The sequence below is a fragment of the Amblyomma mixtum genome, chromosome 3, assembly GCF_055824585.1.
Source record: "Amblyomma mixtum isolate Tamu chromosome 3, ASM5582458v1, whole genome shotgun sequence".
NCBI lineage: Eukaryota > Metazoa > Arthropoda > Arachnida > Ixodida > Ixodidae > Amblyomma > Amblyomma mixtum.
Window position 1 is genome coordinate 257,814,652 of NC_143014.1, and position 13,464 is coordinate 257,828,115.

Here is a 13,464-nt window from a genome sequence, read left to right on the forward strand (position 1 = left end):
CCTCTTGCTCAAGAACAGATCTTTGTGTGATTATTTTGAAAACCGGACAAGAATCGCTGGGACCTTATCTTTAGCTGCTGGCAATCGATGCACAGCGGCCACATCGCTCACAGTCAGCGCGGGCAGGCTCACCTTGCTCGTAACAGCGTTAACCTTCGACAACAGGTCTTCATTTTCACTTTCTGAAATTCCATGGAATTCGAGGTTTAATTTCCTGCTCTGCCACTCAAGGTCATTAATATCCTTCATTATCTGTTCAGAGTCAAGCAAGGGTTCCCTGCTTTCTATAGCGTCAACCCGTTTCCTTAATTCGGCTATGTCCTTTTCTTGGCGGGCAATGTGCTGAAGAATTGTGTCATACTGATCTGACATTGCTTGCACCGACTGCTCAATGTTCTCCACCGCGCACTTCAATGTCATAAGCTGTTCCAGTTTGTCATTTATGTTCATGAACAAGCTGGCATAATCAGTTTCCTGCTCCGTGTTCGACCTGCCACTTTGGCTGCCCCTTGCGCCTGCATGCCGACATGTTGGACAGCGCCACGCCTTACGCCATGCTTCACCCTTTGACCTGAACGTTGATGCAGCAACTCCTGAGCCCTTTCCGAAGTGATACATATAAGTGCAATCCACACATGGAAAGCCCTCGTCATCTGGGCAACCGTCATTACAGGCCGAACACACCTCCGCAGGCATGGCAGCATACAAGCACAATTTCACTCACGCGTATTTAGCCGCGAACTACGAGAGAAACAGATCAAATTACAACGACAGATCAGCAGCAGCAGTAGCAGCAGCAAGGGTAACGAAGAAAGGTAAGAATAATATGGAGGAACTTTCGACCAACCTGCAAAAATGCAGTAGAACAGCGTTCACAGTTGGTCGACTTGGCTGCTGCCGCCGCTGCTGCCAAAAAGCTCAGCCGAGGGTGGTTCCGTCCTTCTTATACGCTTGGCAGCGACATGCTTGGTCACGTTGACGTCACGATGCTCCGAGGGATGTTGCGCAGCTGCAGGCAGGGCGTCGGCCCGTATCGTCAAGATTTGCCCTCTTTCTTCTCTTGAATCAAAGTGCGGTAGCTGGTCACACGAACATCGATGTACACATCTGTCGGCCCTGCAAAAATGCAGTAGAACAGCCTTCACAGTTGGTCGACTTGGCTGCTGCCGCCGCTGCTGCCAAAAGACTCAGCCGAGGGTGGTTCCGTCCTTCTTAAACGCTTGGCAGCGACATGCTTGGTCACGTTGACGTCACGATGCTCCGAGGGATGTTGCGCAGCTGCAGGCAGGGCGTCGGCCGGTATAGTCAAGATTTGCCCTCTTTCTTCTCTTGAATCAAAGTGCGGTAGCTGATCACACGAACATCGATGTACACATCTGTCGGCCCTGCAAAAATGCAGTAGAACAGCGTTCACAGTTGGTCGACTTGGCTGCTGCCGCCGCTGCTGCCAAAAAGCTCAGCCGAGGGTGGTTCCGTCCTTCTTAAACGCTTGGCAGCGACATGCTTGGTCACGTTGACGTCACGATGCTCCGAGGGATGTTGCGCAGCTGCAGGCAGGGCGTCGGCCGGTATCGTCAAGATTTGCCCTCTTTCTTCTCTTGAATTAAAGTGCGGTAGCTGATCACACGAACATCGATGTACAGCCACCCTGATTTTTAATAATATGGCGCGAGCGTCGACCGAACTGCTGGTCAGCGCCTTATAACGGCGATAAGCGTGCAACAAGACGAGAGTTCGCGCATGCGCACAAACGCAGAGCGTCGTCTGCTACGCTGTTCCGAGCACGAGGGCACACGCCCTGCCACAATATCAGTTCTCATGATCCTGCCAAGTCGTAGAGCGCATGCGCCTGATTAATATGTGAGACTCCATGAGACGTGATTTCTCTCTTTTTTTGCCTATTACGGCAGGCCAGCCTAGCGATGCAAAGTTATGATGACAAAAAAAAAGGAAAGAAATATAGCAGCACATTGAAACCATTGCCTGGATCGCGATAAACGGGGTTCCAACCAATGTCTTTTTATACCGTCGAGGCACTGCAAGGCTGATTAAAGAGTTGGTTGGCCGCCGCGGTGGCTCAGCGGTTATGGTGCTCGGCTGCTGACCCGAAAGACGCGGGTTCGATCCCGGCCGCGGCGGCTGGAATTTCTTTGGAGGAGAAATTCTAGAGGCCCGTGTACTGTGCGATGTCAGTGCACGTTAAAGAACCCCAGGTGGTCGAAATTTCCGGAGCCCTCCACTACGGCGTCTCTCATAGCCTTAGTCGCTTTGGGACGTTAAACCCCATAAACCAAACCGAAGAGTTGGTTGGAACCCCGTTGGTCGCGATCCATGCAGTGGTTTCAATGTGCTGCTATATTTCTTCCCTTTTATTTTTTCTAACTTTGCATCGCCAGGCTGACCTCCCGTAATAGGCAAAAAAAAAAGAAAGAGAAAGAAATCACGTCTCATGCAGTCTCACATATTAATCGTGCGCATGCGCTCTACGACTTGGCGGGATCATGAGAACTGTTATTCTGGTAGGACGTGTGTTTTCGTGCTCGAAACAGCGTAGCAGGCGACGCTCTGTAGTTTGTGCGCATGCGCGAACTCTCGCCTTGTTGCACGCTTATCGCCGTTATAAGGCGCTGACCAGCAGTTCGGTCGACGCTCGCGCTATATTATTAAAAATCAGGGTGGCTGTACACATCTGTCGGCCCTGCAAAAATGCAGTAGAACAGCGTTCACAGTTGGTCGACTTGGCTGCTGCCGCCGCTGCTGCCAAACAAAAATGTTGTGAGCTTTCGGCAACGGCACCGCTCGCGGCCGCTCGGGGCGACGAGCTCTGCTGCTGCCTGGCTGCCGTGGTCGTCGCTAGGCCTATAGCCTCTTTCGCATCGAAGCCGCAGCGGCCGGCGCTTCGGAAGTCGCCTGAGCTTTAACAAAAGGCTTGGTCTACACATCGCTTTACAGTCAACAGCATCATCTCACAGTAAAATAATAGCATGGTCACTTTCCGTGACGCCTTCAGCAGCGAAGCGAGCGGCGCCAGGCGCGCCGGACCTCAACGTCGGGCCAGCGGCAGGAACGAGGCGGTTGTGGCAAGAAGTTTGCTCGTATCACAGTCGTTACCTTTACCAGCAGCTCAGTATTGTTCAGCTATCCTCATTTCCTCAAAAATGACACATTTTTCACATTTCTTATCCCAGAGTTTATTGTTTACGTCAAGAGCACACTTTAGCTCGTTTTTACGACGCCGGCAGACGGGATGCAGGCTGGCCGGCATGCTCGGCGTACCACGTTCGCACAAGAAAATACGAAACAGCCATGATACCAGAAAAGACGCTTCCAAGATTCGGGCAACGACAATATGCCTGTGCAAAAGTGGATCTTTCGGCAACGACACCGCCTGCGGCAACGCTGCGCGACGAACTGCGCGCTGGTCCCAGGTTGCCCTAGTCGTCGCTAGGCCTATCTGGTTTTGCATCAAAGCCGCAGCTGACGGCGCTCCGGAAGTCGCCTGCGCTATAATAAACGGCCTACTATTCACATCGCTGTACTGCGAACTCGTCCCATAATGAAAGATATGTTCGATATCCACGACGTCTTCAGCAACGGAGCTAGCAGACGGCAGGCGAACCGCACCAAGTAGCAGCAGCACCAAAGCGGCTGTGGGATGAAATCTGCTTGTATCGCAGTCATCACTTTTACCAGCAACTCGGTATTGGCCAACGATCGTCAGAAATGATGCATTTTTGACATGCATCTGGACCAGGGCTTGCTATGGACGAGAACAAACAGTTCTAGCGCGTTTTTCAGTCGCCGGTGGCCGGCATCAAGGCTGGCAGGCCAGCCCGGCGTGGCTCGGCCCCGAGCGCCCTGAGGAGCGCGCTGTACGCCATCATGACGCTGCCGCGCTCTGCGCTCCAGCTTCCCGTCGTTGCGTTTGCCGCGCGCTGCTCGTCGTTGACATCCAGCAGGTTGGACGCAGGCGACGAGCTGCGATCGGTCGTTGCGACGTCGTTCGCAACGGCGCGCCGCAGCGAATAGCACTCATTTTTCGCCCATGTGGCCGCTTTAAGGCTGAAATCCCATTTCGGCACTCATCCGCAAAAGTCGTTCCTTCAGCTCGGGGTCCATAGTTCGAGAGAAGCCGCAGCGACGGTTGCGAGACACAGGCGAACACAGCAGACAGCGGGAAAGCGAGCGAGCGAAAAAGCGCGTCAGCCGGAAGTAAACAAACCGATCTCGCGATGACGTATTTGTGGGCGGAGCATGGTCCCGGCCTGTAATATTTATTTTTTTTATGGTTCGCTCCGGTGTACGAGTTGAGAGGGAAAAGGCTGGTGGTCATATTTAATAGCCATTATCTCTGGTTCCACACAAGGAACATCAAAAATTTTTGCGGTAGGATGATGGATCGTTCAATGTCTATCAGTATTTCGACTTCTCTTTGCCTACATGGCCACCTTTTCAGGGACCCTTTAAGACTGGGCGCTTTATCTTAGAGACTCCCACGAATTGGCCGTGAAGCTGGGGCTTTGGGCATATCGCCCGGAGGAGGTGTCACGATGGACGATGTCAAAAGCCCGTAGTCAAAAATATAATGGTGCAGATGCATGTAGACGCCGTACTGACAGACTTCGAAAGGTTTGCTTATGTGGGCTCGAAAAAGCACTGTGTGACTGGAGAGACCTCCATGAGCAGTGCGCATAAAGAGTGCGTTTAGAACCCCAGACGGTCAGAAATTATCCGGAGCCCTCCACTATGACTGCGCATGCACTGAGCAGCGTCTGAACGACAGAAGTGCCGCAACAGCCTGCTCACCTTGGAATTTTGGCTCAGTCAGACCAGCTCTGCCTGCAATTCACTGCAAGTTAGCATTTTCGCTTTCAGTTACCCCCCCCCCCCCCCCCCTGCGTTTTTTGTTCTTCAGTCGAAAAATTTTGAAGTGTCATTCATAAGAAGTATCATTTCACTGAACGAAACGGACGCGAACTTGTTTACGTCTACTCCCCGCGCGGACCTAGCTTGAAGTTGCCGAAGCTAGCAACGAGTGAAACGCTTTACCCCACGTACACGGAAAGCAGTTTCCGCTTTATGAACCAAAAGAAAAAGTACGCGGTCGAAATTAATCCGGAGTCCACCTCTACTGCCTCTCTTCACTTTCTTTCTCTTCCTCCTTCATCCCTTCCCCAACGGCGCTGTGAAGTTCGTTGAACTTACTGATACGCCAGTCAGTCTCCAGCATAGAGTGTAAGGCACGAGGTAGCGACTTTGACATGTGCACCTGTCCCCGGTCGAAGGGTTACCAAATTCGTGGAACCGCGGACGCACGACGGAGGCTCGGTGGCTGCTCTACTGTAGCCAGCGGCACCGCCGTCAGAGCACTCGTTCCGTCTCCGTCTTGCCTTCATACCACAGATTTCTTTCCACGCGCAGCTTTGTGCAGCGTTCAGTGTTTGGATGCCTGCAGTCGTCATTTTGGGATCAGTGGACGTTTTTTTAGCCTTCTCGTTTCCCTACGCGCGAGTCATTCGCTCTGTGAGGACGCAGGTGTACGGTATGGGGTCACTCCGCGTGCAGCCGGCCGAGAAGGCGAGCTTCCCTGCCAGCTATGCGCGGGCGTTCTCGTGTCCCCAACCCATGGCGCAAAGTCACAGCCACGGCGGGTTCGGACGAAGTAGGCAACGAACAGAGTACGCTAGGAAACCGTTTATTAACCTAGCGCAAGGCAAAGCACACTGCAGAAGAATGTTCTATCCGATAATATAAGGTTCAGTAACTTACCAAGTCGTCGTCGACCGGCGTTGGGTAGTCCGGGAGGCGCGGGCAGGCAGGGCGTCGGCGGGGCAAAACGGCAGTCACACCGCGGCCAGCAGAGAAAGAGCTTCCCTCGCGAGCTCTCCTTATAACCCCTACGACATTGCCCCCCCCCCCTTGGGCAACCGGCTCCCTCAAGGAGAGTCGTTCACCCCGTCCCTAAGACGCCAGGGCGTAGGCGTGACGTCACGTCCCCCCCCCCCCTCCCCTCCCCGGCAAAGGGCCAGGATGGGAGTTGTACGTTAAAAGAAGCCGGGCGAAGAAGCTCCGGAGGGAAGCTAGAATTTTGGCTGCAACCACCAGCAACAACACGGAATCGAACGTGAGTGCTCCTCAAGATACTCCCCAGAACGATCAAAGGTGCCGCCCGGGTCCACGTCGACCTCGTCTGCCGCCTCTACCCAAAGATGACATCAAGATCGTGGTTCGCCCGACCGCAGGCCTCAACCTCCGCAAAATACCGACACCCGTACTCTCAGAAGCCGTGGTTCGCTCATGTCGACACCCACAACGGATCCAGGGAAGGTACATTGTTCGCCTTCACCCAGGCTCAAATATCATCGTCATCAGCACGCCGTGCGAAAACTCGGCGGCCGAGTTTAGCAACCTCGAAGGACTGAAGTTGGACGGCAATTTCCCCCCGGTACGGGCGTATACCCCGCTCCCCACAAGCACACTCAGAGGAGTCATCCACGGACTCCGGTCCACCGAAACCCAAGAATCACTGATGGCATCTCTGTGGGTGAGAGACACAAGGATCGAAATCCTACACGTGCGGATCCTCGGTTCCTCCACAACAGCTCTTCTCGCTTTCTCGGGACCATGTCTGCCTCGAACGGTCTACCAAGGAGGAGCGGAGTTTCTGTGCCATCCGTATCGACCGGCGCGGCAGTTCTGCTCGGCGTGCATGCAGCCAGGCCACCGACCCGACGTATGCCCCAACCCCACAACCAAGGTGTGTCGTCTCTGCGGAGCCAGCGACCCACCTGCGAGCCACAAATGCCAACCCAAATGCTGCCTCTGCGGGGACCAGCACGAAACCGGCGCGAGAGGATGCCCGCGACGCCTGAAAGCCGTGCGCCAACCTCCCGTCTCCTCCAAGACAGTCAACCCAGGCCAGGGCCGGAAGTCCCGCAAGGACGGGGTGCCGGGAATCCACAAAGGCCGCTGGTTCTCCTCAGACGACGAGAGCATGACCAGCCACGGCAGCAGGCAGGCGAGCTAGTCTGGGAGCCGTTCCCGATCAAAGACCCCGGTGCCGCCCATGGCCCCACCGAAGCCGGCGCCGAGGAAAAACAAGCCGTCACCGCCGCCGACGACGAAACAGGTGAGCTGGGCAGAGAAGGTTACGGCCTCCCCTCCTCCCTCGTTCACTGACTCCCGAACTGCTAAACTACAGGCCCAAATCGCGACCCAGGAAACCCGCCTAGCAACACATCAAAAGCTTATAGTGGATATCAACGCGAAACTAGATCGCCTCCTTGCGCGAAAAGAATCCCCAGCCCCTAATCCGACGTACGTCACACAGGAGCAGCTCTCCCAATTTGCGGAGCGTCTTGACCAAGCAATTCAAACCGAGGTAACCTCACAGCTCACGCACCTCCTTGAGACCAAAATCGAACCGCGTCTTGCTCGTATAGAAGCGCAGATTCAACACATTCTCAGGATACAAACGCAAAACGCGGCAGATATGCAGTCCCTCCGGTCTACGCAGCGAAAGCGTACCGCCTCGAGCGACTCGGGCCCCACCCCAAATCGTAGTCGTGCACAATCGACCAGCAGTGAGGCGGGCGTTTTCATTGCCCCGCAGGTCCACCAATATGGCCCTACACCCTAGACAGCCACCCACCGAACACGTCGAAATTTGGCAATGGAACTGCAGGGGGTTCCGACGAAAGTTAGGTCTCCTAAAGCAATTCATTGCTAAAGCTCCTATCAGACCCGATTTGATATGCCTGCAAGAGGTCAAGGCTGACAGAGCCCCCTCCGTGCCGGGATACTACACGGTCGTTCACCCCCTCAATCCGACGGTTGCAACGCTGGTTGCAAAGGATGTGACCGTTGTCGAACACACGTTATCTGTGCCGGATGTAGAGCACTTAGCGGTCGAAATAGTGCCAAATAAGCGTGGCCGAAAAAGCACATTCGTCGTAAATATGTACAAAGCACCGACCCCAGCGAGAGCTGACTTCACAGATTTCTTAACGGCGGCAGTGCAAAAGGCGCAAAACAACCAACTTGTCGTAGTCGGCGATTTTAACGCCCCGCACAGAGACTGGGGATACCGCATCAACTCGGCAAGAGGAGCCTCGGTGGCTAGGGCGATAACAATACTCGGCCTCGAACTCCTCACCGACCCACACTATCCGACGAGAGAGGGAAACAGCGTCACGAGAGACACTTGTCCGGACCTGACCCTCGTCAAAAATGTCATCCATGTTACGTGGACGAATCTCGGAGAAACACTAGGAAGTGATCACTGCATCCTCAGCACCTCGCTCACATCGACGAAAATTCGCAGAAACCTTGGCCCGGCACGGCTAACCGACTGGACTAAATTCAGAGAGTCACAAATTTCAGAAGGCGCCATCAAGTCGCTCTCGGATTGGTGCGATGCCATAAGACAGGCGCACGCTTCCGCCACCGAGATAGTACAGCGTACGCCGGAATCGCCGGAAATCGATCGGCACCTGCTCAAGCTATGGCAGCAACGAACCAAACTAGTGCGACGGTGGAAGCGCCAACGCCTGAATCGTCCCCTAAAGAAACGCATCGCAACCCTCACGGAGGAGGCCCAAACGTATGCCCTACAGCTATCTCAAAGGAATTGGCGCAACAGTTCTGCGAGTCGCTGAGAGGCACGCTGGGAACGTCGCGTACTTGGACGATTTTGCGTAACCTAATCGATCCCACGAAGTCCAAGACTGAATCAACTCGCACGTTAAAGCGCATTGCTCATCTGTTTCCGGGAGACGATGCAGCGCTGCTCCGAGCCTTGGAAAACAGATACGTCGGCACAACGCCGACACCACCGAGCACGGTCGAGTACCGAGGAAATCCCAATTCGGCCCTAGACGCTCCCATCACAACGGCGGAAGTCTACGCTGCGGCCCGTTCGTGCATCCGGAATACAGCGGCGGGAGCGGACCGGATCAACAACGCAATGATCCGGAACCTCAGCAACGCTAGAATTCGAGACCTGACAAAATACATCAATGATTCGCTCTGGGAGAAAAACGTCATCCCGGATGAATGGAAACATGCGGAGGTGATCGTAATCCCCAAACCGGGGAAACAACCTAAAATTGAAGCCCTCCGACCCATCTCGCTTACATCGTGCCTCGGCAAGCTGTACGAACGAGTAGTGCAAACAAGACTCCAAAACTACTTAGAAGAAAACAACCTTTTCCACCCATCGATGCTGGGATTCCGGGCGGGTCTCTCTACGCAAGACGTCTTCCTCCTTCTGCATAACGAGGTCCTTGTCGGCATCCCGAGAGAATCCGAACACGTCGTCATGGCTCTCGATCTCAAGGGAGCTTTCGACAACGTCTCGCATGACGCTATCCTGAACGAACTGAATAACCTCCACTGTGGTGAACGGGTATTCCAATACATCAAGAATTTCCTCTCGAACCACACGGCCACCATTGGCATAGGCGAAACGCGCTCCGACATCAAGAGCATGCACAACAAAGGCACGCCTCAGGGATCCATCATCTCCCCTCTCCTATTTAACGTCGCCATGATTGGAATGGCAAAGGCCCTGCAAGAAGTTCCCGACATTGGATTCACTCTGTACGCGGACGATATCACCATCTGGACCACCAAAGGCTCTTTGGCGGACAAGGAACAAGCGCTACAAGTGGCGGCGACATGCGTCGAAAGAGAAGCGATATGCCGCGGCCTGCGATGTGCCCCTGAAAAATCAGAAATAATCAGAGTCAAGGGGTTTGCGTACAAATCCCAAGACACCCCGATCAACGTCCTACTTCATGGTACCCAGGTTAAGGAAACTTCTCTAGTCCGCATACTCGGTCTCTGGATACAAAGCGACCGCAAAGCCACACACACCTTCAAGCTACTGTCCCACGCCACCCAGCAAATCGCCCGAATGATACGCCGGGTGGCCAGGAACAGAAAGGGCATGCGAGAAGAAGACACAATAAGACTGGTGCAGGCGCTTGTTCTCAGCCGCATCTCTTACGGTCTTCCGTATCACGCTCTTCTCAGACAAGACTTCAAGAAGGCGGACGCGCTGATCCGCACGGCATACAAACACGCCCTCGGACTACCCCCGTATACGACCAACACCAAACTCGAAGCACTGGGACTTCACAACACCTTCGACGAAATCAGAGACTCTCTCCTCCTCGCACAGCGAGAGCGACTCCTTCGCACGGAAACCGGCAGGCAGATACTCATTAGAATCGGCTTCCCGGCCGATCTCCAAGTCATCGAGTCGACGGAAAACCTTTCACCCAAGTACCGCAATAGAGTCCACGTCAATCCACTACCCAAGAACATGGCACGCTCGCACAACGAGGGCCGACGCAACGCTCGGATCGACTACTTAAAGCGCACAGTCGCCTGCAGCTTCAATACTCTATACGTAGACGCCGCCCTACACAGAGACGCCACGCGCGCCACGGCAGTGGTGGTGGACTCGACATTTCAAGAAGTGGCCAGCGTTTCCCTGAGGCACTGCACGGTCACTGAAGCTCAAACGGCCGCGATAGCGCTCGCCGTCCAGTACGGAGATACGCACGGCAAAGAAGTGAAGATTGTGTCGGACTCCCAGGCGGCATGTCGACTTCTTCTCGCAGGAAGAATCCCCAAAAAGTTGACCATATTTACAACGACTTCCCCTGTACACAATTCCGAACTCCGACACGAAATCACATGGGCTCCGGGGCACTCGGGGCTCGAGGGAAACGAGGCCGCGGACCTGTCAGCTCGAGGGCACACCAACCGAGCGACAGACACCCCCGACCAGGACACCACCACCCCCGAAATCCCCACTGCCTACAATGCACGGCTCCAATACTTTAGAACGCTTCGCCAGCAATACCCCCCACCGCATAAAAGGCTAAATGCTCAGGAGGCGCGCGAATGGAGGCAACTCCAGACCGACACCTTTCCTAATCCATATAAGTACCACATTATTTTCCCGGGCCGTTACGAAGGCTCCTGCCCGTGGTGCGAAGAACATCCCACAACATACCACATTACAAGTGGGTGCGTTGGGCCAAAACCGTTGGAACTAAAATTCCCTAGAACAATGGAGCAGTGGGAGGCCACTCTGCTCAACTCGGACCTTGCCATTCAGCAACAGCTGATCAAACAAGCCCGGGCGGCAGCGATAGCCACTGGGGTCCTGAAATGAGGACACCACCCGTTCTGTAACCTTTCATTTTCTTACTTTCTTTTACTTTTCTCAATAAATGTTTTCAACAACAACAGCGCTTTCGTCGCGTGACTCGGCGCGGGGGCGATGAAGGATATTTGTATATCCCACAATGGTGACTGATCTGTATATGCGATGCGGCGCCAATGGGTCGTTTTAGCGTTGGGTACTCAAAAGAGGCCCCTGGTTAGGCGGCAGTTGCCACTGGGCGCTTCACCCCTGAAGGACAGCTTTCTTCTTCTTTTGTATAAACAACCTTGAGTAATTTGTTCCCGAGGCATACGTGGTCCCGTATGCACGTGTGCGGAAAGGAAACGTAGAGGAAGGCAGAGGTTCGGAATGCAGTGAATTCAGTGCTGTTTGTATGTGTGCTCGGAACCCCTCCTTTCCCCAGTCTTTGACTAGCTGAGGGAAACTTTATTTTCCTTTCTCTAACCATAGATTGGTGAGAAGTGTCACCTGATTTATTATTGGATGCTGTCCTCTTATTGGATGCTGTCCAGTGGGTTAAAATCTAAGCGCTGATTTCGTCTAATAAACAGTTCAGTCATGTTGTAAATAGTTTTCTCCTTGCTCGTTTCTTGTTTATTTATGTGTAAATAAATAGCTAGCCTTCTTTTCTAGCCGTCGAGTAATGTGAATGTTTTCGAGTCCGAACCGTCAATCCATCGAGAAGCCCGATTTCATCATCAACAAGTGTTTCCTCACGTTACCAAGTGAAGCGGAAACTCAACTGGCGCGGTTGAGGCAGTTTGGTTTCTACTGGGGATTTTTCTTTTATAGAAATTTTTCTTTTCTCTCTCCGCAAAGAACGTGACTTTTTCTATAAGTGATAGTTTCCATTTTTCACGGGCATTTTCTGGCAATATTCATTCGTTTTTCATGTGCTACAGTCTTGTTTTGTCCTCGTCTCTAGAATGCCACGATGGCCAACGCCGCGAGCGGACATCAAGGCACCCTATCCTCCATAGAGTTAATATACTGACTATCCTCGTCTCTTTTGTAGCGCCGCCTGAGCTTTGAAGGGAGGCAGAAGGTTTTGGTTTACTCCGAAGGTAACCTCGGATATTTTCGTCAAGAACAGTTCTCTTTTCTTCCTTTTTTTTACAAAATATTAACATGGTTGTAACCAGACACTGAGTTTTAGTCATTATTTTTATGTTGCCAATGCTTTATGATTGTTAGAGGCTGGTCAATATTTTCTACAAACAAAAATATTGTGAGGTAAACTTTGGGTTATGTTTTGCTTATTTTGCAGTAAAAAACTAAGCGTATTCATTTTGTTTTACAAGCTGATGCAAATATTTGGAAACTACTGGCAAACGGTTCTTGTTGCCGGATGTTTATACCATAGTTAGCCTAGTTTCCGCAGCTTGCAATAAATGTTGAATGCGTCGAATGCTTATTTGAGACGTTTAGTGCAAATCTCAAAAAGAAGTGTACCGCATAGTCTATCGAAATAACTTGTGTTTAACTTTACGCTAGTTTATGCTACGGATTGTGGGGTTCAAGGTGGCGTGGCAGCCCGGACCGTCGAGCGATGACTGTAGCACAGTTGGCACAGTTTGCATGCGAGAACTGTGCACTCGAAGTGCACCTGAGCTTGAAGCGCGGTGGCTGCGGAGCAAAATGTCAACGGTAACTGGCACGCCCCGCAGCAGCAGTGGCACACAGTTCCGTACGTCTTGACATGGCTATTTACATGTGATGCGTCCCAGCCCGCGCAGGGGCGTTGGGCGCTTTCTCAGGTAAAAAATGCGGATGTTTGGAAAAGTAGCATATTCTGTCATTCATGTGGGAGATCTGGAGAAATGCACGTTCTAATGTGACACGCTATTCTCGTCTCTGTTTGCGCTGTTCAACCAGTCTTGGACCTTTCCGATTTACGGCTCTAAATGGTGGTCTCCTGGCGCAAGGGGGTGTAATATTGTGCCAAAATATTTTTGGCATTTTTGTCATTGTTGGAGCGCCTTTTAAAGTCGGCCTAATTCTAATCCAATTATCTGATCGCTTTATATTTTTCGCTTCCCTCATATTATCGTCATCTCTATATATGCAACACCCTATACGTCTAAAAGGTAGTCAGTTACGAGCCGAATTCGTCATTTTGCTTTCAGGTGCTGTTTTTGGCAATGTACTGCGGTAGTTGTTTCGTTGTTTGGCATTTTGTTTGTATTTCTTTTACATTGATTTAGTCATGCCGAGAGGGGCGGAAGAAATATGCCTTCTGGTTTGGTGCGGCTGAAAGCTAGGAA